Genomic DNA, 24875 nt, shown 5'->3' with positions numbered 1-24875 from the left:
GACTCTCCCATTTGGACCTGCCACTCTTTTTTCGTAGGTGTTTTGTCACTTTTCCAGTTTTTTTGTGATTAAGATCCTGGCTGCTACTGTTGTATACATAAAAAGTAGTCTATTTTCTTTTTTGATTTCTGGTGATATTATTCCCAGGAGAAAGGTTTTGGATTTTTTCTTAAATGAGATCTTAAATAATTTTTTAAATTCATTGTAGATGTTATTCCAAAATTCTTTAATGACTGTAAATTCCCACCATGTGCATATATGACCCTATACCATCCTTACACCTCCAGCAAGTTGGTGTTTTTATACATCTTTTATACAGCAAGTTGATGTTTTTATACATCTTTGCTAGTTTTGCTGGAGTGCGGTGCCATCTGTGTAGCATTTTCATAATATGTTCTCTACGATTATAGCACGCCATGAATTTGATGTCCTCTCTCCACAATTTCTCCCATTGATCCATGTAAGTGTGTGCCACACACACACATATATAGCGCACACACATATATATAGTGCCAAACCCGATGGGGGAGGAGAGAAGACACGGGGTGGAGAAGAGTAAGTGAGGAGATTAAATGAGAAGGGGGGTGGGGTGGAAGAGAGACGAGAAAACATTGCGCTCCACAAGATTCCAGTGACCAAAAAACCCCCACCCCTATATGGAAAGTGAGCGGGGGGGCTGTTCCACCTCCCCCCCCGCCCAATCTCCTTTAGATTTGCAACATTGGCAGTTGTTAACGGAGAAATCTGAGGGCTCCCTTGGACAAAGAAATACGGACACAAGCCAGGAATACCACAGCAAAACAGCAGCCAGTAGGTTTGGTCTTTATTGAAGACTATCGCGACAGGACTCCCACCTGCCACAAGGTGAAGCAAGATGGAAGCCCTGAACAAAAGGAGACCCCAACTTTTATTGGCTCCAAATCCCCATGCTACACCCCTAAAACTACATTGATTGATACATCACAAAAAGGGAGGGTTTTGAGGTGGCAACCTGAGTATCTTGACACCTGTCTTGTTCCTCCCCTTACCCCTCCCAGGCACACATTCCAGAGAACAAAGAGAAGTTCACAGTTTCCTGCCCTTCCAGAGAGGGTTGATCACTGTCCTTTGTTTTAGTCCGTACCGAATCCATTCCCAAATTGTGGTCCTTTGTGAAATGATCCACAGTCTGGCACCGCTAGGTCGAGTTCGCTGTAGACGTGCTGCTACTTTATATACTAAAATAGAATCAAATGGAAAAAGCATTTATGGTCTGTAGCATATAGGCCGAAAATGGGAAATGGCTCAGCAAGAGCATGTCAAGAAGAAGGCTTCGGTCTATTATTTTCCTTGCACATACTAGCCTTCTGTGTGCATGGAAGCCTGCAAATATTCAGTTTTCCTCCCTGCCAAAAATAATCTGGAACCTAAACTAATGCAGTATGAGGGAAACCTTTACTATTTGATCAATATACTATCTTTTTCTGTGTATAAGACAATGTTTTTGCTTAAAAAAATAGTAAAAAATTTGGGGTCATCTTATACACAGATGGTGGATGCGTAGGGGTTTGGGCTCTGGCTCTGCTGCAGGTGCCCAGGCTCAAGTTTGGGTTCTGGCGGCTGGGCTCGGGCTCTTGAAATATGGCAGCCCAAACTGTGGCAACCCTATTTTAAAATATTGATTTATTAATTTTGGGTTCAAAAAAATAGGGAGTGTCTTATACATGGGGGTGTCTTATACACAGAAAAATACAGTACCTAAGTACCAATGTGGGTTTAAAGTCTTATGTCAGATTTAGGAGACTTCCGGGTTGGCGCGATCTGGAAATGGCGGATTCCCTCCGAGCTCCGGAGGGAATCGGCTCAGCGGTGGATGGGTCTTTGCCGTGCCGGCGACACGGGGACCCTTAAAAACCGCAGGCGCGGAAGCCTGCGGACTGAAGACTTGGCGGGTGCATTAAGCGCCCCCCCTGATTCGCGAAGAGCCTTTTTAAAGGCTACGGAGGGGATACGGGGGACGGCGCGGCACTGAGAGTCGATCGCTACTGCCGCTGAGCGAAGCCGCGAGCCATAACTGGAGAGCGCTGACTTCCTTCCTTGAAATTTGGACTGGAAAAAAAAGAACCCGTGAGTAATCTGGAACTGAACTTTAAAATTTTTTACCTTCTGAATTTGAGACGACCGGGGGGTGTGCCAAAAGGAAGTCCCCACCCACCCCCTTGCAGACGATCCAGAGCAACGATATAAGAGCTAAGCTGGAGTGCCTACCCTGTAAAGGGTGAGTTTTAAAAAGACAGTAACTTCCAAGATTTGGAAAGGCAAATTTGAGCAGGAGAGTGGAGTGTTGGAAGAGTCTTTGTTTTGTGGCAAACAACCCTCCCTCCCGGGCCCGGGAGCGACCTGCTTTGGAGCCTGTATAGAGGAGCAGAATTTGACAGCTTCCAAGTTAACAGTGGAAAAATTGCTATTTAAGACCTCTCCGGATTAAAAGGAGTTACAATTGAATTAAAATTGTGGGAAACAAAGAAACAATAACAGGACAGAGGATTGTTGGAGAAAAGTCCATTAAGTAATCAGATTCCCTCTAGGGGGAATTCTGTGGAATTACAATGGCTGTGGGTGGAAAGATACTGAGAGAAATCGAAAGGATGTTTTCACTGGTGGGAATCTTACAGGAGCAGACTATAGTTATGAGTAAACAATTGATGACCTTGAATTTGGAAACAAGTAGCTCTGCTGAATGTAATGAAGACCTGAGTGAGAAAGAACCCACAGCTGAATTCGAAATAATAAACAAAGAAGAGGAGAAGACAAAACATGAAAGAGAACAAGTTATGTGGGAAAATACTAACCAGAAGCCGGCATTTGGAGAACACAAGCAAGGAGACTACTGGATTAAATCCATTTTAAGCCTACGAAAGATACAGAAGACGAAAGAGGAGGCCCTGGAAGTTTATGGAATTCAGGAGCTTGAAATAAAGAAGTACAATTGGGGCCTCCACATAGACTTTGATTTTGACTATCACCAAGACTTAGGCCTTGCGGAAATTCCTCAGCAGTTGTTTCTAAATATGGGAAGAGACTATGGACTGATTGGATTGATTGTTAAGGAAATCTTTCGAGACTCGATGACCGACAAAAAGGACTACCAACAAAACCGGCGGAGAGGGACTGAAAGAGATTTGAGAGCTTCGGACGTGCGGAACCCAGGCTAAAAACTGTTATTTTGGACATGTCTTGGGAAAGGACGCAAAGCGGGAATGGGAGGGAGGGAAGCATTTAAATTTAAACAACACTCAAGACCAGGGGGTTTAGTTAATAAGAAAATTATCCAAGAAAAAATGAGAAATCGAGGGAAGAGAATTGGGGTCCAACTTAGGGAAAATTTATTTTTGCTTTTATAAAAGGATTAATATTAAGACGGAAAAGGAAATGCCAACTTGCTGACATAAATTTGGGAATAGGGATGCAAGGGAGGGGGGTGGGGGGAAGTCAAGGACTAGGGTTAGAAAATAAGATGTTCGGGAACTATACATGTTTGTTGTCTTTTATGTTTGTTTTGATGTTATGTATTTTGTTTTTGTCTATATAAAATGTGAAAACCCAATAAAAATATTTAAAAAAAAAAAAAGTCTTATGTCAGATTTCATCTTCTGGTTTGTATATTTGCCCCCTTCTTACATTGTGTTCACAGCATGGGAGCTACTGCAGCACACTGTGTTTCTGTGATAAGGCCTGGGTTGCAGGGGAGGATCCTATGCTGCCCTTGATACATACTTCTAAGAGGGTAGCCCAGCAGAGCTTCTGGCATCATCCCCAAAATTCAGCCAGCAGTTTCCTAAGGTAATGCATGGATGAGTCATATTCCACATGTTTGGAATTCTGAGAAAAATGGGAGAGTAGTGATGCTGATTATATTCTTCTGCAGCAGGTCTGGATACAGGCTTCATACACTCTTAGAAGCCTGCTTCAATTGAGAGACAAGTGAAGACCCAAAATTTTTCTCTGAAAATATAAACAGGAGCATAATTTCTGGTTCTCCCCATCCATCCACACCACCTTTACCCATCTCTGGCAGCTCCCCACCCCCCAGTACTCCACCCCAACACACACACACACTTTTCTATTTCTCATGGGGCAGAACAAGGGTAGGGAGGGTTTGCGGTGAGTTTCATTGTTGTTACATGCTGTTATTTTACAATTAGCCTGTGTTATATTTCTCTTTTCTTGATTCAAATAATTGAAGGCTGCCTTGGGTATGACCAACAGCAATCCATGTGCTCAGACAAACACATCTGAAGAGGAAAGGGGAAAGGGGAGAGAAGAGAGAACCAGGACTGAAGCTGCCATGTATCTTCTAGAAGCCAATAACATTATTGCAAATTGCCCTTGGTTGCATTGTAAATCCAGAAGATCCCATTTAACAGGCTCCCTACTGCTAGTTTCTGTTATCACTGTGCAGCTGCATGGAGTCACAGGACTCTGTTTACATTCCAGAGACCTTGCAGTTTCATGGGAAAGGAAACGGGATGTGACGTTAGTGGTTTCCTGTTTCCTTTGTTCCGTTGTTCAGTTGCTCTCTGCTCTCAGAGAGAGAGGATGTATATTTCTTTGCTCTCTGCATAGCTAGAAAATAAAGCATAGCAATGTAGCTCATACTGTCTCATCCTTTCCTGTGCTGGGAACTCTGCTGGGAGGACGTGCCTTGGAGCCTCATCAAAGGCTTGAGGTCGTTAAACACGTCGGGAGGCGATTCTGAAGATGAGCCTTATCAGCTTGGCCGAGCTGAGATTCCGACACCTACCCCCCTAGTGGCAAACATCTTTAGAAGAAACTGAAGAGGATATGTATTCTGGTGGGGTTGACCAATTACGGCTTCAATGGCTACTGTTAAATTTTGGAAGGAGAGGGCACATACTTTACAACAGACGATAACCTCTCTAGTGTTAGAATTAAGTTTTATTGCATGTGCTAAACCCAACCTGTCCTCCATTCCCTTAAAGACTCTATAGATGGGTCTGATTGTTTGTCTTCTCAGGTATAAATATTGTCAGGTGAGGTTTATGGAGGTTAGGTTGTGAAATGTGGTTTCAGTCCTATATTTATCTAATGAGATGGGAACCCTGATGAGGGGAACACCTTTTCCACACACTCTGAGGGTGTGTGGGTGCAAATCCAACATTCACAGTATGTGGTGTGTTCAGCTATTTTTGATATCACTCTTACATAAGAGTTGGATTGCCAAGATGACAAGTGATCAGGAGGGCTGTCAGATGAAGGTCCTGTAAATAAAACACCCCTGGAACTGACAGCAGATCATGAGCTTAACATACGTTTCTTTAATAAAAATGAGTGTTCAGGATGCTACTGGTGTTCTCTGGGCAGCTATTTTGGGGTGGAGGGCAAAGTCCAGTGGGGGCACCTGTCATCCCCCCCCCCCCAGTGCTCTGCTTGTGGGCTCCCCAGAGGCAAGAAAACAGGATGCTGGCCTCTTGCTGGGACTCCTCAGAGGAGATAGGGAAGGGGAAGAGGAATTAGGTCAGGCTAGGAACTGGGAGATCCAGGGTTCGAATCCCCACTCGGCCATAAAGCTGCCTGGGTGACCTTGGGCCAGTCTCTCTGTGTTAACCTCACGAGGTTGTTGTTGTGAGTGGGCAGGGAGAACCATACAGGCCACTGTGACCTTGGTCACAGTGGTAGCATACAAATGTAAAAAGTAAAAAAATTAAATAAAGGGCCGTCCCTCTTTGCATGATTTCCCCCTCCCCCTGTCCAGCTTCACCTCGGACCCATGAAAATATTGCAAGCAAGAGCGCTCCTAAGCATGTGCAAACAGCTCTTTTTCTTCAGTAGCTGCAGCCAGTCCTGGCACATTGGGATTCAGGGAGGAGGGCTAATCCCTAAGTGAGAAGGCTGGGCCAATCGGAAGTCACTTGAAGACACCCACAATACGTTTCTTTCGGAAACCTGAGCACCAAGTTTACCCCGTCTCCATTTCTAATTATTATTATTATTATTATTATTATTATTATTATTATTATTATTTGTTAACCACCCTTTGCTCTAAGGCCCTGTGCTGGGTTGCAGCCATTTAAAATACAGCGTTAAAAGCAATTTTAAATTTATAATCACTAAAAAGAAACAGAAACAGTAGCATCTTATAAACAGTAGCATTGCTGGGTTTTATTGGAAAAGGCTGTTTTGCAGGCATTAAAATAGGTGTAGAATGTGATCCTATGCATGATTATTCAGAAGCAAGACCCCCTATTAGTACTAATGTCTTATTAAAACACCTGAATCTGCTAAAAGAATGAAGAATCCAGGACCATTTTAACAAATTTATTTAGGGGTCCACCTGGCACCATCATAAACCATCTTTCTGGCACTAAGCTAAAACTTGATAGATTATGATTAGCTGGATAATGGCCTATTTGATTAAATATTCTGCAGGTAGGGGGTTCTGCTGGGTCTGTTTATGGATTATTGAAATGGTATTACTGAAATGTATTGTTATGGTTTTGTGCTACACATTTGTGCCTTAACTTTTTTATAAGTTGTTTAGAGATTTCTTGTAGTAAGTGACTAATTGTCAGGAGTGCATGCAGGAGCCAGGCCCTGTGACCAGTAGGGCTTCGCAGGACTGGGGCCTTCCTAAGTTTGTTCTGGAGAGGCAAGGCGTGGCCGCACAGGTGAGGCCGCTTGGTAACTCACTGCACCTGGTGGCAAGAGTCGGGAAGGGATATAAGGTCAGCATTTGCCTTCAGCTCTTTGCCACAGCAACACGTTTCCTGCCTTGCTGTGTTTGGCTTCTTGCTTCCTGACCCTCGGACCCCTGGCTTCTGGACTCTCATTCCTGCTCCCACCCTGCCATCTTGCCCCCGGTCCTGACGTCCTCAGCCGGGATTTCGATTGCCCGCAGACTGGACCGTGATACTAATAAGTCATATAGGTAGCAATACTAATATTTAAAATGTTTTAAACATTGGAGTAAAATGACTATGGAATGTATAAAATATAGGCTGAGATTATTATGCATTTATTCAACAGAATTTGCATGCCAATTAACTGTAAAGAAAATCTCTTGAGTGGTTGAGTTTAAAGTATGCAACATAAACACAGTGATCATTCACAATAAAAGTAATTAGTGGTAACCTAATCGGCCTTAATTTGCTATGTCAATTAATGTATGTAGTTAGATAGAAAACGACTACATTTATAGCCATAGATATAGACATGATCTTTTTTAACAATATTTTTATTCATTTTCAAGTTGCACATCACACATAAAACAACATAACAAGCAACACATTAACTACATTGCTTAAAATATCAGATCAGATTCTTACAGTTCATGCTAAAAACACTTCCCACATATTACCATGAAATATGTGGGGGTTAAAAACATGGTCTTCTCAGTTAAGGTTGGGAAGGCAGCGGCTATTGCCATTGGACAACTTCCCCCCTGCCCTTGCCCCTGTGGCTTTTTGGAAATTGGGGGCCTCTAAGAAGCCGAGGCGCTCCGTAGGAAGCTCGCTTTCCCCTCCGGAACCAGCCCAACCACCCAGCCCAGACAGGTGGAGAAAGCACTGGATGCACCTGGGACATTCGCTTCGCCAGACATTGCTGGCAAGGCGCGAGGTGCCTTCAGAGACTGGGCCAGCTCCACTGGGGGGGGGGGGTGACAAAAAAAAATCCACACTGGGTACCACCTGACCTTGCTACGCCTCTGGTCAGGGGTCCTTTACCTTTACCTTTTTGACTAGCAAACCTTTGTCTGCAGGCTTTTGTCTGACAGAATAGCATTAACTGCTCCTACCACGTTGCAAACTGAAATTTTTGTTGCTGCTGCCATACATCAGGCAAGAAGCCTGGGGTTTTTTTCTTCTAAAAAGCAACAATAGATGTGCATAGAGCTAAGAGATAGGCTGTCCTCACTCTTGCTCCTACCCAAGTTCTGCATAACTTGGGGGAATGCCTATGCTAACTGCACATACTTTCTCTATGCAATTGGAAATCCTGCCTTTTCCATAACTTTCATGACTTACGGGTATTCTAGATGTGTGCCCAAGATCCAAGGCAATGGGTAATTGCATCAAGGCTGCATATTCACTCTTTTACTGATCCTCATAACTTGTGCCATACTTTCCTCCAAGACTGACCACCATTGTAAAAATCCCATATTTCATTAAAGTAATTTATATCAGCTAGTTCAGAGTACCTATTTGGGAGATTGACAACCTTCTGAAAAAAGAACCACTTAGCAAATACTGATCCATAAGGCAAATCAGCAAAAGCAAGTTTTGTCATGTAACCAATATTTGGTGACCTAACCCAGTTTTTCCAGGTTCTGGTACTCACCCAAAGGTTCTGCCCTTATTATAGTTCTTTGGTGCTCAGAAGGGCAATGCAACAGTTTCAAAAGCAAAGGTTGGTATTTTTAGGCAAGGGCTGCTTTATTCTGGCTCATACAGTGAAGTGATCTTATAGCACCACTCTTGGAAGTTCACTGAAAAACAGCTGCAGTACAGCAGCTGTGCTCTGAATGAATGGATGTCAAGTGCTCTTACTGAAAGCGTAATGGGAAATAGGGAGAATGGATGCCACCATACAACTATTTTTTTTAAATAACAGCAGCATGGACTGGAGACTAAACTTACACTCTCTGTCACTCACTCACTCACACACACACACAAAATACTGGCAGAGACGCCTCCATTTCAAAAGCTGATCTGCACTGAGTAAGGTTGTAATAAAACATGGTGGTAGAATTCTGCACCATAGGTTGCAAATGTGGAATTGCATTTTTGAATGCTGACTTTGTAAAAACTACCAAATATACCCCAGCATTCAGCATATCTAGCACACCTGAAAGAACAATTGAGCATAGCTACTGTATCTTCCCAGTGCACTAGTTTACTACATGCTGGGAGCTATTTATGTGGTGGAGACTTCAGAGCTATGACACAAACCCACACAGTATGAATCAGTACCATGCAGAATTTTGCCATTAGAGACACCACTACATTTTGCATCTTAGGTGATATCCAACAGTGGTTGTACCTCTTTAATGAAGACCCAGTGAAATCTATAGACTTAAGTAACTTAAAGAGAGATTTCAGAAAAAGTGAAGAAAATATCTGTCTACATATCCAGAGTGCCCTTTACATCCTGTATCGTTTTGCATTCCTAAAACGCACACATAACTCACATTCCACCCTTACTGAATTCTCCTTAGTCCTGCTTTCTGTAGAAAGCTAGAGCTGACTATTACATAACACAGCAGCAACAATGAATCTGTAATGAAGCTATAAATATTCAGAGATCTATTTTTTTCCAGCACTGTCTTACTTTAAACTGCTGTAAATCTCCTTAACAATAAGAAGAAGAATATTCAAGGAAATCATTACTCTGCAGTGTTTTGCTAAGGCAAAATTAAGAGATCTTCTGGAAAAAACAAAAAGAATGGTACTTGAATTTAAATACAGTGGTGCCTCGCAAAACGAAAATAATTCGTTCCGCGAGTCTTTTCGTCTTGCGATGTTTTTCGTCTTGCGAAGCACGGTCCATCGCAACTGCGCCTCTTCAAGCGGCTTTAAGAAAAAAGCGCAAGACGTTTCCATCTTGCGAAGCAAGCCCATAGGAAAATTCGTCTAGCGAAGCAACGCAAAACCGAAAAACCCTTTCGTCTAGCGAGTTTTTTGTCTTGCGAGGCATTCGTCTTGCGGGGCACCACTGTACAGGAAGAGGTAACTTTGCTATTTTAGTATCAACTTTGACCATTCAATAATGCATCTTAGGAATGCAACTTACTCATCTCTCTCTCACACCCCCCCACACCACACACACAACGACAACACTCCTACCTGCTATTATACAAGGGGCTGCAATTGTTTTTAAAGAAAGCTTACAGGTAGCAGAATTAATAGAGCATGGTCCCAATCCAGCAGGATTTCAGTGAACATGCATCATAGAAATTCCAGCTGTTCCTTTAAGCCTTCCTTAAGGCTTAAAGCACAACACAGAACAACACAACACAACTCAACCTGGGGGTTGCACCTCTGGTTGCATTGCTCACCCAACTCACCAACCCACCACTCATTACAGCTCCCCCCACAACCCTTTCAGCTCAACCCACCAACCATCTCTCTTCTTTCTCCAGTTACACCTTACCACTGCCACTGGCAGCAGGAAGGGGAATGAAGAGGAGAAAATCCTTTCTTCCCTTCATGCTCTGAAATATACTCAGAGTCACAAAGTGATTTCATGCTCTTTATTCAGCTCATAGTGGTGAGGAGGGATGAATGAAAGTCCCCTCAAAGTATCTGCTTTATATACATTATTTACACAATGGGCTGCACATGATTGGTTAATTCTGGAATTCTACTGTAAGCCAATCAGGTTGTGGATTCACTTCTATCTGGAGCATGATTGGGTGGTTCCTGCCAACCAATCATACTGCTGCATTGTTCTTGGACCAATCAGACTGCTGCATTCTGAATCCTATTGTTCTAGGACCAATCAGACTGCTGCAATTTGGATCCTATTGTTCTAGGACCAATCAGACTGCTGCAGTTTGGATCCTATTCAACTCAGTACATAACATGCTCCCTTCCCCATCTGCCACCACTACTGCTGTCGGAAGGACAGAGGCTCTTTTCTCTTTGTGCAAGCAGTGGGGTGGTGGAGGGGGATGAAGTATTGAGGGAAGGAGAGGGGAATCCCAGCTGGCTGTTTTTTCTTTCTCCAGGCAACAGCAGTGGAGGAAAATCATGAAAGAAAGAAGCATGCTTCTTCCCAAAACCTACTGCTGCCATTATGAGAAGAAATAGAAGGAATCCTGCTTTTTAAAATGTGGTGTCCCCCTCCCCCCACTCCTTCCCACACTAGCAGCTGTAGTGGTGGCAGAAGCATGGGTGGGGCAGAAGGGGAGAATGTCTGTCCTTTGTTGCACTCCCCGCATCAGTGGCAGTGGTGATGGGGGGAAGGCAGGAAGGCTGATCCATGCCCCCTCCCCCCACAGCCAAACCAAGACAACTTTGCCTTTCTCCTGTGGGAATTTTATAATTTTCTGACAAATCACCATTTACAATAATTTTAGCATTATGTTCTGAATAAATTGCCTCAATCCCTCTAATAAAATTACTACCAAACCTCATTATATCCATAAGCTTCAATAACTGCCAAGGTATGTTATCAAATAAGGGACGCGGGTGACGCTGTGGGTTAAATCACAGAGCCTAGGACTTGCTGATCAGAAGGTTGGCAGTTCGAATCCCCGCGATGGAGTGAGCTCTCATTGCTTGGTCCCAGCTCCTGCCAACCTAGCAGTTCGAAAGCACGTCAAAGTGCAAGTAGATAAATAGGTACCGCTCTGGCAGGAAAGTAAACAGCGTTTCCGTGCGCTGCCCTGGTTCGCCAGAAGCGGCTTAGTCATGCTGGCCACATGACCTGGAAGCTGTACACCGGCTCCCTCAGCCAATAAAGCGATATGAGCACCACAACCCCAGAGTCGGCCACGACTGGACCTAATGGTCAGGGGTCCCTTTACCTTTACCTTATGTTATCAAATGCTTTCTCTGCATTCAGAAAAATCATGGCCATCTGTTTGTCATTTCGTTTTTCATAATACTCTAATGAGTTCAGAACTATTCTCACACTATCTCTTATCTGTCTCTTTGGTAAGAATCCTGTTTGATCTTCATAAATAAAAGTTCTTAGTACTACTTTCAATCTCCTGGCCAAGACTATAAGCTGCGTACATTTATGGTCATTATTAAGCAGAGAAATATCTCTATAATTTTTAATTGTGTTCCGTCATGGTCTTGCTTTGGAATAATTATAATGCTAGCATTTTCCAAGTATCTGGTATACTCCTTCATACTAAAATATCATCCATAGTGCCCTTCCTCCTAAAGGAGTACAGTCTTGTACTGTAGGGGAAATTTAAAAAGAGGTTCCTAGACTGAAGGTTACCCACACAGAAACCCAAAAGAAAAGGATGCAGGCTTCAAGTGAAAAGATAGGCCTTTTTTGAAATACAAATGTGCATAGGGACAGCCTCAAAAATAAGGAGGAGACTGCAAGGAACCATACCTAAAGCAATGCTTTTTTATACACTTTTAGATTATACACACAATTTCATTTCACTAATCAAAGGATCACAGCGATCTTAATAGTTGCACCCCAATGTCATCATCCTGAACCAATCAGAAACGTTTGGCTCTTCAGATCAGCCCGTGTTATAATATCATGTGATTAAATATAACCATTTTTCAGTGTCTTACTTTATTAAGACTGACTAATTTTCCTATTCATTAAATGTCTTCCAATGTCCTCTTTCATCCACCTACAAAACAATTCAAGATTAATCACGATTGCCATGTCTAGCTGATTCTCTTTTCATGCATACAACGGCCACCATAGATTCTAACAGTTTATTCTTTTCAGTGTTCTGGAGCAGACATTCCCTACATACAGTACCTAAAAGCAGCTAGTTTTGTACTGTAAAAGGTTTAGCTACGCCATAGGCTTAAAGGAAAAGTTTAGCTATGCCATAGGCGTAAAAGAAAATGGAATCATCAAAATACAGTTTTATGAAATTATCATTTTCTCCAACAATACAGTATGGAGCACTGCAGAGTACCACACCAGGTTTTTTAATGCAACTTTCTGTCATGCAGGAATAAACTTGGAGAAGCTTGTAAGAGATGCTGCCAAGTTAATATTTCCAATATCTTGGCAGTATATTTATGGATGAATTGTTGTTGTTGTTGTTGTTTAGTCGTTTAGTCGTGTCCGACTCTTCGTGACCCCATGGACCAGAGCACGCCAGGCACTCCTGTCTTCCGCTACCTCCCGCAGTTTGGTCAGACTCATGTTTGTAGCTTCGAGAACACTGTCCAACCATCTCGTCCTCTGTCGTCCCCTTCGCCTTGTGCCCTCAATCTTTCATGGATGAATACAGCATGTATTTATTCCAAAATTCATGTGAGCAATCTTTTAAAGCACATACACAGTGGCATTCCAGTGGTATTAATAAACCCGTATAAAATGTTTTAAAATTTTGTTTGCAGTCACAGTGGTACTGCACAGTGGTACTGCACTACATTTCTTTGTAGCTTATAGCCATATAGGCCATTGCATTCTGTGGTACCTTGTAAGGATGTGTAACGAATATGACCAAATCCAAAACAAAAGTGGGGTGCCTGGGGATAATTCATACCAGACCAGGTTGGGTCGGGATACTTCTAGATTGCTCTGAAGGGAGCTTGGAGTCACAAATTGCCTTGGAGCTCTAGGTAATTTGTAGTTAAACACTCAGAAAAACCCAGACTGACTGTCTCCAAAATGTTTCAAAAATGAAACCAAAAGTCTAAACAGATACTATAAAAGGAAAATTTGTGGGTGGTGAAAGGGAAGCTGGACTTTATTCATTTAAAAGCTCTCCTTCTAATCCAGGGCTAAAAAAGCCAGGGTGGGGAGAGGGGAGAAGGGAAGGGAGGATGGGCGTAGCCAGGATTTATTTTAGGGTGGGGGAGGTTTTATGTTAAGGGGGCTCAGAACCAAGTTATCTGTAATGCAATTGGTCAGTTAGTTATTTTTATTTATTTACTTGATGGGAAGGGAAGCAGCTGCCCCCCTCCACCCCCTTGGTATGCCCATGTAGGGGAGGTGCACTTTGCTTATTGAGATAGCACTCTTGCTTTCAGTCGAGGGCTAGGAAATCTCATCCAGCACTCTCCAGTTACAGTGTTTGTGGGGAGGGAAGTGATGTCTTTAAGCTACTGGCTTTGCTCTTTTGTTAGTTCTTTGTCAGGGACTGGCTGGACGCTGAGGAGTGGTAACTGAATTCTGATGAGTGGCCACTGGGAGAAGTGGGGTTGGAGACTGACTTGGAAGAAGGGATCAGTGAACTGAATGAGCCTATAACAGCTGCTTCCCCCACCTCTCCTGCTCCATTGTCTCCCAGGACAAGAACAGGATCGAAGCAGGGAGGAGCAGAAGCAGCTTGCACACAGTTCAGGTGGGAGAGATACACAAGCTGAGGTTGGAGCAGGGTCTCTGTTTCAGCAAATGCCTCATCCTTGCCTCACTCTGGACATTCCTTGCCTGTTAGTTCTTTGAGAGAATTATTGAAAGAGTTTGATGGTTAGTTACTGTATTTTTCGCTCTATAGGACGCACCGGACCATAGGACGCACCGGACCATAGGAAGGGGAGAACAGGAAAAAGAAATTCTCCCCCTCTCTGTTCAGCGTCCCTTCAGCGAAGTGGCAGAAGAAACTGAGCCCCTTCCATTTCTCCTCCTGCTTCACTGAAGGGGCGCTGCGCAACTCTCCCTCTCTGCGCAGCGCCTCTCCAGCAAAGCAAAGCCGACCCCTCTCGCTCTCCAGGCTTCAGGCGGCTATCCGCAAGCTCGGAAGGCTTGCGGATAGCCGCCTGAAGCCCCCGGAGCGCAGCCTTTGAAGCCTCCGCAGAGCAGCGGGGTGAAGGTACCCCGCTGCCCTGCAGATGCTTTGCGCAGCCATCCCCAAGCTAGAACAGCGAGACGGAGTGCTGCGCAGCACTCCATCTCCCTGTTCTGGCTTTGGGCTTAGCCGCACAGCCTGCATTCGCTCTATAGGACGCACACATTTCCCCTTAATTTTTGGAGGGGAAAAAGTGCATCCTATAGAGCGAAAAAATACGGTAATAATATTCAGCTTCTCTTGTTTTGTTCAACTTACTCTATAAGTACCCAATCTTATAACTGTTTTTGTTTCCTGTAAGACCAATTGCAGTCGTTAACAGTCGTCAACAGGTTTACCACACCTATCAGCCAATCACCCATTCCCTCACCCTTCTGCGTAATACCCCTCCCCACCCTCTCACTATATATAAGGGTCTGGTGACTTCTGTCTCAGTGTATCTGAAGAAGTGTACATGCACATGAAAGCTCATACCAATAACAAACTTAGTTGGTCTCTAAGGTGCTACTGGAAGGAAGTTTTTATATTTTGTTTCAACTACGGCAGACCAACACAGCTACCTACCTGTAATATGTACCCCAGTTTTGGTTCCAGTTTGAAAGGTTTGCATAGCTGTGCTTTTTGTGAGTGCCCATGTGTTCTGAATTAGTTTACATTAATTGTTATATTATTTGTCTTCCTTTAACCTCCTTACTCTACCAGTAAAGAGTACTGAGTTTCCCAACCAATCACTTCCATCCTTATATTAAAAAATAACAATAAAAATAAACAATTTAATTTTAGTTATTTAGGCAGAGTAATCCGCACTCCCATACCAATTCTTGTCCTAGTCCCAGATGTGTTCGCTGTTTTCTGTGCTGTAGCATTTTTTATGTGTGTGTATTGTTTAAGACTTGTGTGAGTATATCCAGTATTGTACACATACAGCTGCTGCACAACACATACAGCTGCTGTGTACACAACGTAGCACATAAAATTAGGCATCTGCATAGCAGCCCTTGTATCTGAATACACACAGGTGGAAGAGATGCTGGCACTAGAAGATAAAACATTGGCCAAACTATTACATCCTCACTATGCTGTCCAGCATAGCTTTATCAGGTAGTTTTAGTTCTGTTACATTCTGGCCAAAGGAAGTGGTGGAGCCAACAGTAGTTCACTGTGACCTATTTGCAAAGCATTTTGGGGACAAAATTCTTTGCATCCGCCAGAACCTTGACTCCACTTTTATGGCAGCTAAGTCCCAAGAGGTGTCTAGAACATTCTCTGGTGTCTACCTGTCTTATGACCAGCTGCCTCATTCTCTTCTTCCTCTGCTTTCTCCCTGCCACTCCATGCCTTCACTGGAGTTGGTAAAGTTGGTGTGGAGAGACACCACTAGGCACTAGGCTGCTACCAGACTTTCTCTTTCTAACAGATCCTTCCTGCTTAAAGGTTTTAGAGCAGCCTTTCTCAACCTGTGGGTCCCCAGATGTTGTTCAGCTACAGCTCCCATCACCCCTAGCTAGCAAGGCCAGAGCTCAGGGATGATGGGAGTTGTGGTCCAACAACATCTGGAGACCCACAGATTGAGAACTGCTGTTTTAGAGCATACTCACTCAAATTATAGGGACTTGAGTCCTGTACCTACAATGGTTCTGCCTGCCCACCTTGATGACTTTGAGGCACATCTTTGTGGCCACCTGGCAAGGGTGCCATCTGTCTGACTTTGCTGCCTGGAAGATTTTTCTTTTAAAATATTTATGTAACAGGCCAAAGAGGATCATGTGAATTAGCGAGACTGACAGGATCATGTGAACTGGCAAAACTAACCAGACCAAACAGGGTCATGCAAATTAAAAAACTAACCATAATTGGGGCATAAAACCAGATTTCAGTTCCTTTTCTGCTAGTCAAATTCTCTTCCTGACCATCTGTCAGGGGTTTAGGAGCAGAGGCACGGGCAAGGGAGGAAACAGAGAGCGAAGGGGAGGAGGCAGAAGAAAAGATGAGTGATGACGACGACCCGAGATCTCCTAGTCTTTCCAGTGAATCAGAGGATTCACAGAAAGGAGCACCAGTGGCCAGGGCAAGGGGGGAGTCTAGGGGGGCACCCCAGGAAGATAGAGCCAGAGGGGACTCAGGGGGGAGCAGCTGGAAATCGGGACCAGCGTCACCGCCAGGAAGCAGGGAAGAGGAAGGGAGCCAGGGGGGAAGCGCTGGCAGCTCACCACAGGAGGGAGGGCATGAGTCAGGAGTGGCCACACCTCCATCGGGGAGCGAAGAAACGGTTAAGAGGAAAGTGGAAGGTTGGGCGCGCGCGCCAAGTTCAAATGCAGAGGAAGGCGGCGCAGTAAGCAGCCCCGAAAGGGAGCCAGGTCCTAAAGCCCGGCGCAAGGAGGCAGGAGGGTCCGGGTCAGCGTCAGAAGAATCCCGGAAGGAAGAAGCCCCGGGGGGTAGAGGGACCCAGAGGAGGACAGTCAGGCGGAAAAGGTGGAGCAAGGCTAGGATATTAAGTTGGTGCACACGGGGCGGAGACTCAGACGGAGCTTCGCCGACCTAGCTACTAGACGTAGAGTTGCGCGCAGCAGCGTGAGAATGGAAACTGTAATTCAATAAAGACTTTTACTTAATGATCGCTGGCTAGCGTGATCCTCCGTGAGCTAGGATCTTCAAGCAGCTCTGACAGTAAGCTCCGTCTCCCGATTGTGGGCATCTACAGCCTCGAGGAGGGGAGAGAAACAGGTGCCTACTAGCGAGCTCACGAACGGCAGACGACATGACGGCTGAGCAGCAGATAGAGGAACTCAGAAACGCAGTGGCACAACTGAACGCCGAGGCTCTCGCATCCAGGAAGAGAGAGGAGGAGGCAGCCGCCGCCTGCAGGGATCTCCAGGTCAGGTTAGACGTGCTGACAAAGCAGACACCCCGGCAGGAGGGAATTGGGTTGGCGAGACGGACAGGCGGGCTGGTCTCTCACTTCGATGGGAACCTGCAACAGTATCCCAACTTTAGAGCCGACGTACTGTGCGCACTGCAACTGCTGCATAAAGACTTTAGAGATGAACAAGAGAGAGTGGGGTTCATCATGTCCCATTTGCATGGGGATGCGAAAGCATGGCTACGCAATTTATGGAGAGATAAGGATCCGGCGCTCCAGAATGCAGATGCCTTTATTAAAGCGATGGATGGGTGTTTTTTATCAAGTATTGACGTGGATCTTGCACGGAAGGGGGTGCATGGGCTGAGACAAGGGAGGGCCAGCGTCAGGCAGTATCATGCCCGCTTTTTCGCCTTGGTCAGTGCCCTGGAATGGGACAGAGATTCGGCTCCTGTAAGAGACCTCTTTTGGGAGGGGCTGCACAACTCGATTAAAGATGAGATCGCGAGGGGGGAGAGACCCCGAACCACCCAGGAGGTCGTTCAGAGGGCACTGGCAGTGGGGGTGAGGCTGGAAGGACGTCCGTGGAGCAGGGACGAAGGGCGTGGAGGGCGCGAACCAGCCGGGGGCCCCTCCTTCCTTCCCAGAGAAGCAGCGCGGGCGCAATCCACGCCTCCGCCAGGAGGAGGAGCCGAACCTATGGAGGTTGGAGGTGCAAGGGCTCAGTCAGCAACCAGAGCCCTAGCACCGGCAGCAGTGAAAGCGAAGCCTCCTAGAGGGAACAGGAAGTGTTACGTCTGTGAGGAGCCAGGGCATATGGCAAAAGAGTGTCCCCAGAGGCTCCACAAGCTCACTGCAGCCTCAGCAATGGTGACTGCAGCAACGCAGCAAGGAGGACCACAGCAGGGAAACGACGCTGTCTGGCTGGAGGAAGAGGCACTGGGGCCCAGCCAGACGTGTTAGTGACGCAGTCCCCAGAGATTTTACAGCCCGTGAACCCCCTCCCGCCCAAACCAGTAGTGAGGCTCACAGCATCTCTCCAGCTGCCCAATGGAATCACCATGGACGTGCCAATCACCATTGACTCAGGCAGCAATGCGGACTTTATAGGGCAGGACTTTGTCGACAGGCACGCTGTGCAGTTGCTGCCGGCCACACTGCCCCTGCAGGTTTTCACGGTGGATGGCAGGGAGCTGCTCGGGGGGCAAGTGGTGAAGCAGACGCCACCAATGGTGATGCGACTTGGGAATCACAGAGAAATCATCAGCTTCAACGTCACTCAACTATCTGACACGCCCATTGTATTGGGCATGAGTTGGCTGGACAAGCACAGCCCAACGATGGCTTGGTACCAGAGGCAGCTGACCTTCGGCTCTTCCTTTTGTGCTGAACACTGCATCGTGCCCAGGCAGGAAGGAGAGGAAGAGGAGTCACAGCTGCTGCTAGGCACGCTGCAAGCGATTCCCCACAAGTACGCAGAATTTTTGGAAGTTTTCTGCGAGAAGGAGGCAGACAGGCTACCCCCTCACAGACCATATGACTGCAAAATTGACCTGCTGCCGGGGGCGGCGCTGCCTAAAGGGAAACTGTATTCCATGTCAGAGGACGAACTGCAAGAACTCAAGGAGTTCATTGATCATAATTTGCAGCGCGGCTTCATCCGGGAGTCCAGGGCAGTGGGGGGCAGTCCCGTATTCTTTGTTAAGAAGCGGGACACGCCCCAAAAGAGACTCGTAGTGGATTACAGGATTTTGAACAGTGTGACTAGGCCATCGGACTTCCCCATGCCCCGAATTGACGACCTCCTCGCAAAGGTACGGAAGGGCAGAGTGTTCACCAAGTTGGACCTGCGGGGGGCGTACAACCTCATTCGCATGCGGGAGGGTGATGAGTGGAAGACAGCCATGTTCACGCCACTGGGGACCTACGAATATAGAGTTATGCCTTTTGGATTGCAAAATGGCTCCCACGTTTTTCAAGCATTTATGCATCACGTGTTGGCGGGACTTCTCTACAAGACGTGCGTCTGTTTCTTAGATGACATCCTGATCTTTTCGGAGTCGCAGCAGGAGCATGACAAACACGTCAAGGAAGTGCTGAGCAGGCTAAAGCAACATAGGCTCTACGCCAAGCTGGAGAAGTGCCAATTTGACGTGCCGGAGGTGGATTTTCTGGGCTACAAGTTGTCTGACAAGGGGCTCGCCATGGACAGCGCCAAGGTTCGAGCGGTGTTGGATTGGAAGAGCCCGCGCAACCGGAAGGAGGTCCAACGGTTTGTCGGCTTTGCGAACTTCTATCGCAAGTTTATCAAGGGCTTCGCGATGCAGACGGCGGCCATCACTGACACGCTTAGCTCCAAGAAAAAGAAGTTCATTTGGACAGAGCAGGCGGAGCAGTCCTTTCAGGCACTCAAGCGTCTCTTCGCGTCGGAAGAGCAGCTGCTTCATGTCAACCCCAGCAAGCCGATGAGGGTGGAGACAGACGCCTCGGACAGAGCCGTGGGGGCGGTCCTGCTGCAGAAAGACCCGCAGGGGGTGTGGCGACCGGGAGCGTTTTACTCCAGGAAGCTCAGCAAGTCCGAGCAGAACTACACCATATGGGACAGGGAGTTGCTGGCCATTCACGCAGCGTTCAAGGCGTGGAGGCACTTTCTGATCGGCGCCAAGCACACGGTGCAGGTTTGCACGGACCACAAGAATCTAGAGCACTGGCGCACGGCACAGTTCCTGAACCAGAGGCAGATACGTTGGGCTGAGTTCTTTGCGAACTTCGACTTCCGAATAGAGTATGTCCCGGGGGACACCAACATCATGGCAGACGCTCTCTCCCGTAAGCCACAGTATCTGGAGGACGCAACACCAGCGGCCGCCATGCACATCTTCGCACCAACAGTGTGGGCGTGCGCCGCGGCGACCGTGGACCTAGAGGCGGTGCGACGAGCGTTGCAGGGGGACTCCTTCGCACAAGCAAAGATGGCAGAGGTGCAAAGGGGCAAGGCAGCGGCCGACGGTTTCCAGCTAAGAGATGGATTGCTCATCCGTAAAGGGGCCATCTACGTGCCGGGAGACGAACTTCGAGCCAAGGTGCTGCAGCAGCTGCACGACGCGCCCACGGCCGGGCACTTTGGCAAGGAGAAGACGGTGGAATTAGTAGCCAGGGATTTCTGGTGGCCTGGAATGAGAGGGGAGGTCGCAGACTACGTGGCGAGGTGTGACACCTGCCAGAGGGCCAAACCAGTGCACAAACCGCCGGCCGGACTGTTGGAACCGCTGCAAACTCCGGTCGAACCTTGGGAAAGGGTGGCCCTGGACTTTGTCACGGATCTGCCCAGCTCAAGGGGCAAGACGGCAGTGCTGGTGGTGGTGGACCTGTTTTCCAAGATGGCGCATTTCATTCCGTGTGCTAAGGTGGCCACGGCGGAGCAAACCGCCAAACTGTTCATAGACCACGTGTTCAAGGTTCACGGTCTGCCACGGTCTATTCTGTCCGACCGGGGGCGGCAGTTCATCTCGAATTTCTGGCAGAAGCTGATGGGCTTCCTGAACGTCAAGATCAACCTGGCGTCGGCGAGACACCCGCAGACCAACGGGCAAGCGGAACGGGTCAATGCCATCATGCAGCAGTACCTGAGATGTTATGCAAATCAACAGCCTGCGACGTGGGTGGATTACCTGCCGCTTGCCGAGTTCGCCTACAACAACACGAAGCACGTGTCCACGGGGGTCACGCCGTTCTTCGCCAACAACGGGAGGCACCCCAGAACCTTCCCGGGACTGGAAAGAATGGGGGAGGGGGAGCCGCAGACAGCAGATGCGTTCGCGTCGGAGCTGCAGGAAGTCCACGATCAGCTGAGGCGCCACCTGGAGCTGGCCAAGCACGCATACAAGGTACAAGCAGACAAGCACAGAAGGGTTGGAGAAGAGCTCCACGTGGGAGACTGGGTTTGGTTAGCAGCCCACGCAGTGCCGGCCAGGTCGTTGGCCAAGAAGAAACTAGGGCATAAACAACTGGGGCCCTACCAAGTCGAAGAGCAGGTCAACCCGGTAGCTTTCAGACTGGCACTTCCGGAGGGTTCCAGAATGCATCCGGTATTCCACAGATCGGTGCTCACTCCCTACAAGGCACCGCACAGGTTCCAGGAACCCGGAACGGCGCCGAGTCCGGCCAGAGACAGAACAGGGCACGCGGGAGTGGCACAGAAGGAGCGCATCAACGAAGTCACGGAGATTTTGGACTCCAGATGGGGGGAAGAGGGGGTAGAATACTTTCTCGCCAAGGAGGGCACCCCGGCCAGTGCGAACAGCTGGGTGCCGGGCTACGCCTTAGACGAACCTCTGCTCAAAGACGAGTTTCATGCCCTCTTCCCACATAGACCTATGCCAGCAGACTTTTTCGACGACTGGCTTTTCACGCCCACGCTTTCGGCCAGCACGTTCCGGGGGTTCGACTCGGACGAGGAACCGACACGAGACGTCCGTTCCCCGGAGGGGTCACCCTCGGGATCTGCCTCAGAACCCTCGTATTGGTGGGACGATAGGCCAGAGGAGCAGTTCCGCAGAAAGTGGCTGGAATGCTCAGGACGAGCAACGCCGCCAGGAGGAAGTGAGGGAGAGACGGACATGGACATTTTCGGGGACGACCCTGGTTTCGAGCACGGCGGCACAGAGATGGAAGCGGAAGTGACCGTCGTCGACGAGAGCAGGGAGGAAGACCCGGGAGAGTTCAGATGGAGGCCCGCCACGGGAAGCGACCGATATCCGACGTTCGTCCCTTTGCAACAGCAGCCCCCAGCTCCAGCACCGGAAGGAGGGGAGGGGGGAATGGGGGGCTTCGAGGGGGGGATGGATGTCAGGGGTTTAGGAGCAGAGGCACGGGCAAGGGAGGAAACAGAGAGCGAAGGGGAGGAGGCAGAAGAAAAGATGAGTGATGACGACGACCCGAGATCTCCTAGTCTTTCCAGTGAATCAGAGGATTCACAGAAAGGAGCACCAGTGGCCAGGGCAAGGGGGGAGTCTAGGGGGGCACCCCAGGAAGATAGAGCCAGAGGGGACTCAGGGGGGAGCAGCTGGAAATCGGGACCAGCGTCACCGCCAGGAAGCAGGGAAGAGGAAGGGAGCCAGGGGGGAAGCGCTGGCAGCTCACCACAGGAGGGAGGGCATGAGTCAGGAGTGGCCACACCTCCATCGGGGAGCGAAGAAACGGTTAAGAGGAAAGTGGAAGGTTGGGCGCGCGCGCCAAGTTCAAATGCAGAGGAAGGCGGCGCAGTAAGCAGCCCCGAAAGGGAACCAGGTCCTAAAGCCCGGCGCAAGGAGGCAGGAGGGTCCGGGTCAGCGTCAGAAGAATCCCGGAAGGAAGAAGCCCCGGGGGGTAGAGGGACCCAGAGGAGGACAGTCAGGCGGAAAAGGTGGAGCAAGGCTAGGATATTAAGTTGGTGCACACGGGGCGGAGACTCAGACGGAGCTTCGCCGACCTAGCTACTAGACGTAGAGTTGCGCGCAGCAGCGTGAGAATGGAAACTGTAATTCAATAAAGACTTTTACTTAATGATCGCTGGCTAGCGTGATCCTCCGTGAGCTAGGATCTTCAAGCAGCTCTGACACCATCTCAACACCTTCCACTATATTTTGAATGAACAACCATGTCTTATAAGTATATGGAGCTGCCTGGGTAACTTTTCTGGTCCCTGAAAATTCATTCAACGTTAAATGAAATTCAGTGCTGTTTTAGTCCCAGGTTTTTTGAGCTGCACATAGTTTTTCATCACCAGCCCTAAATAAACTCTCAAGAGAATACCCAGTGCTGATAAAATATATTCAAAGCACAGCTTGACAACCTGCACCATTGCTTTCTGTGGATCCCAAGATAGGTGAGTTGGGTTTCTTTTGTAATGTCCTAGTGAAATTATTTTTGCTTCCCTTGAAAGTTTTTGAATATTTCCCAAAAGGAAACTCCTTATTCTCCTTGAAATTGCTCTTTAGGCAAAATTCAATGACTAACTCTGCTCTGTGCTGAGACTTTACAACTCTCTGCTTCTCTCATTGGGCTGGTGGTTGTTCTGTTCCCTCAGGGACCACAACCTTCCCCTGCCCATAACTCATGCCTGAGATAAAAAGGTTACCTTTCTCTAGACTCCACTTTCCTATAACTCTTACAGCAGGTCTGGCAAACCATTTTTTGGCCCAGTTGACTAGATTTCTAACAGTTTCCGCTCCTGCAGACCAACTTTGATAGGCGTCTATCAGTCATCTGGCATCATGCTTTTGTATGTTATTTCCACTAATATATTTATTATTTTGCACATTTCCCCCTTATATATGTATTTTTGTAAATTCTGTTTACACACACACACACACACACACAGAGAGAGAGAGAGAGAGAGAGAGAGAGAGCTGCTTCACAAAATTTGGATAAGTGTGAATTTTAAAGGACAGCTGTGTTTTAGTGCACATTTGATAGAATTGGGCTTTAAATGCAAATTGAATGGAATTTCTTCCCCTTCCAACACCTGTGGTCCTGGTACTTTCCTTGCTATCTTTTAGCCATCCTTTTCTCCCAGACTTTGAATGGCATCTTCTGGCTTTTATAGAATTTGGACTGCTGTTTTATGGGTTTCTAGTTGCTGTTTGGAATGTCTTCTTTTATATCATATGATTTTTATTTTTCCATAGTGTAGCCTCACCTGTTGTTACCTGTTTGTTGTTTAGTCGTTTAGTCGTTGTCAGGGGTTCAGGAGCAGAGGCACAGGAAAGGGAGGAAACAGAGAGCGAGGGGGAGGAATCCGAAGGTAATATGAGCGACGACAGCGGACCGAGATCTCCGAGTCTTTCCAGTGAGTCGGAAGATTCTCAGAAAGGGGCGCCAGTGGTCAGAGCAAGGGGGGCGCCTAGGGGGACACCCCAGGAAGAAGGGGCCAGAGGGGACTCAGAGAGCAGCAGTTGGAAATCAGGACCAGCGTCCCCACCAGAGCGCAATAGGGGGGAGGAGTCCCAGGTATCGGGATCGGGCGGCTCTCCGCAAGAGGAGTTAGGATTGGCCACACCTCCATCGGGGAGCGAGGAAATGGTCAAGAGGAAGGTTGAAGGCTGTGCGCGCGCGCCAAGTTCAAATGCACAGGAAGGCGGCACAGTAAGCAGCCCGGATAGAGAGCCAGGTCCTAAAGCCCGCCGCAAAGAGGGAGAAGAGTCGGGGGGGTCAGCGTCAGAAGAGTCCAGGAAGGAAGAGACCACAGGGGGTAGAGGGACCCAGAGGAGAAAGGAAAGAAGAGGTGGAGTAAGGCGAGAGTATTAAGTTGGTGTACAGGAGGCGGAGACTCAGACGGAGCTTCGCCGGTCTAGCTTCTAAGACGTAGAGCTGCGCACTGCGGCTTTGAAATGGAAACTGTAACTCAATAAAGACTTTTGTACAGCATTGCCGGCTAGCGTGGTCCTCTGTGAGCTGGGACCTGGAAGCGGCTCTGACAGTCGTGTCCGACTCTTCATGACCCCATGGACCAAAGCATGCCAGGCACTTCTGTCTTCCACTGCCTCCCGCAGTTTGGTCAAACTCATGCTGGTAGCTTCAAGAACACTA

At 47.6% G+C, this 24875-nt stretch overlaps 1 long non-coding RNA gene across 1 annotated transcript in view; it reads right to left on the bottom strand.

Annotated features, from left to right (window-relative positions):
- LOC310690215 overlaps window positions 1–24875 on the bottom strand; it is a 425716-nt gene that overhangs the window by 73882 nt on the left and 326959 nt on the right. The gene's annotated exons all lie outside the window — the stretch shown is intronic.

This window comes from Podarcis liolepis (assembly GCF_965112155.1).
Source record: "Podarcis liolepis genome assembly, chromosome: 12".
NCBI lineage: Eukaryota > Metazoa > Chordata > Lepidosauria > Squamata > Lacertidae > Podarcis > Podarcis liolepis.
The sequence above is the reverse complement of the archived record's forward strand: the minus strand, read 5'-3'. Positions and strand labels throughout refer to the sequence as shown.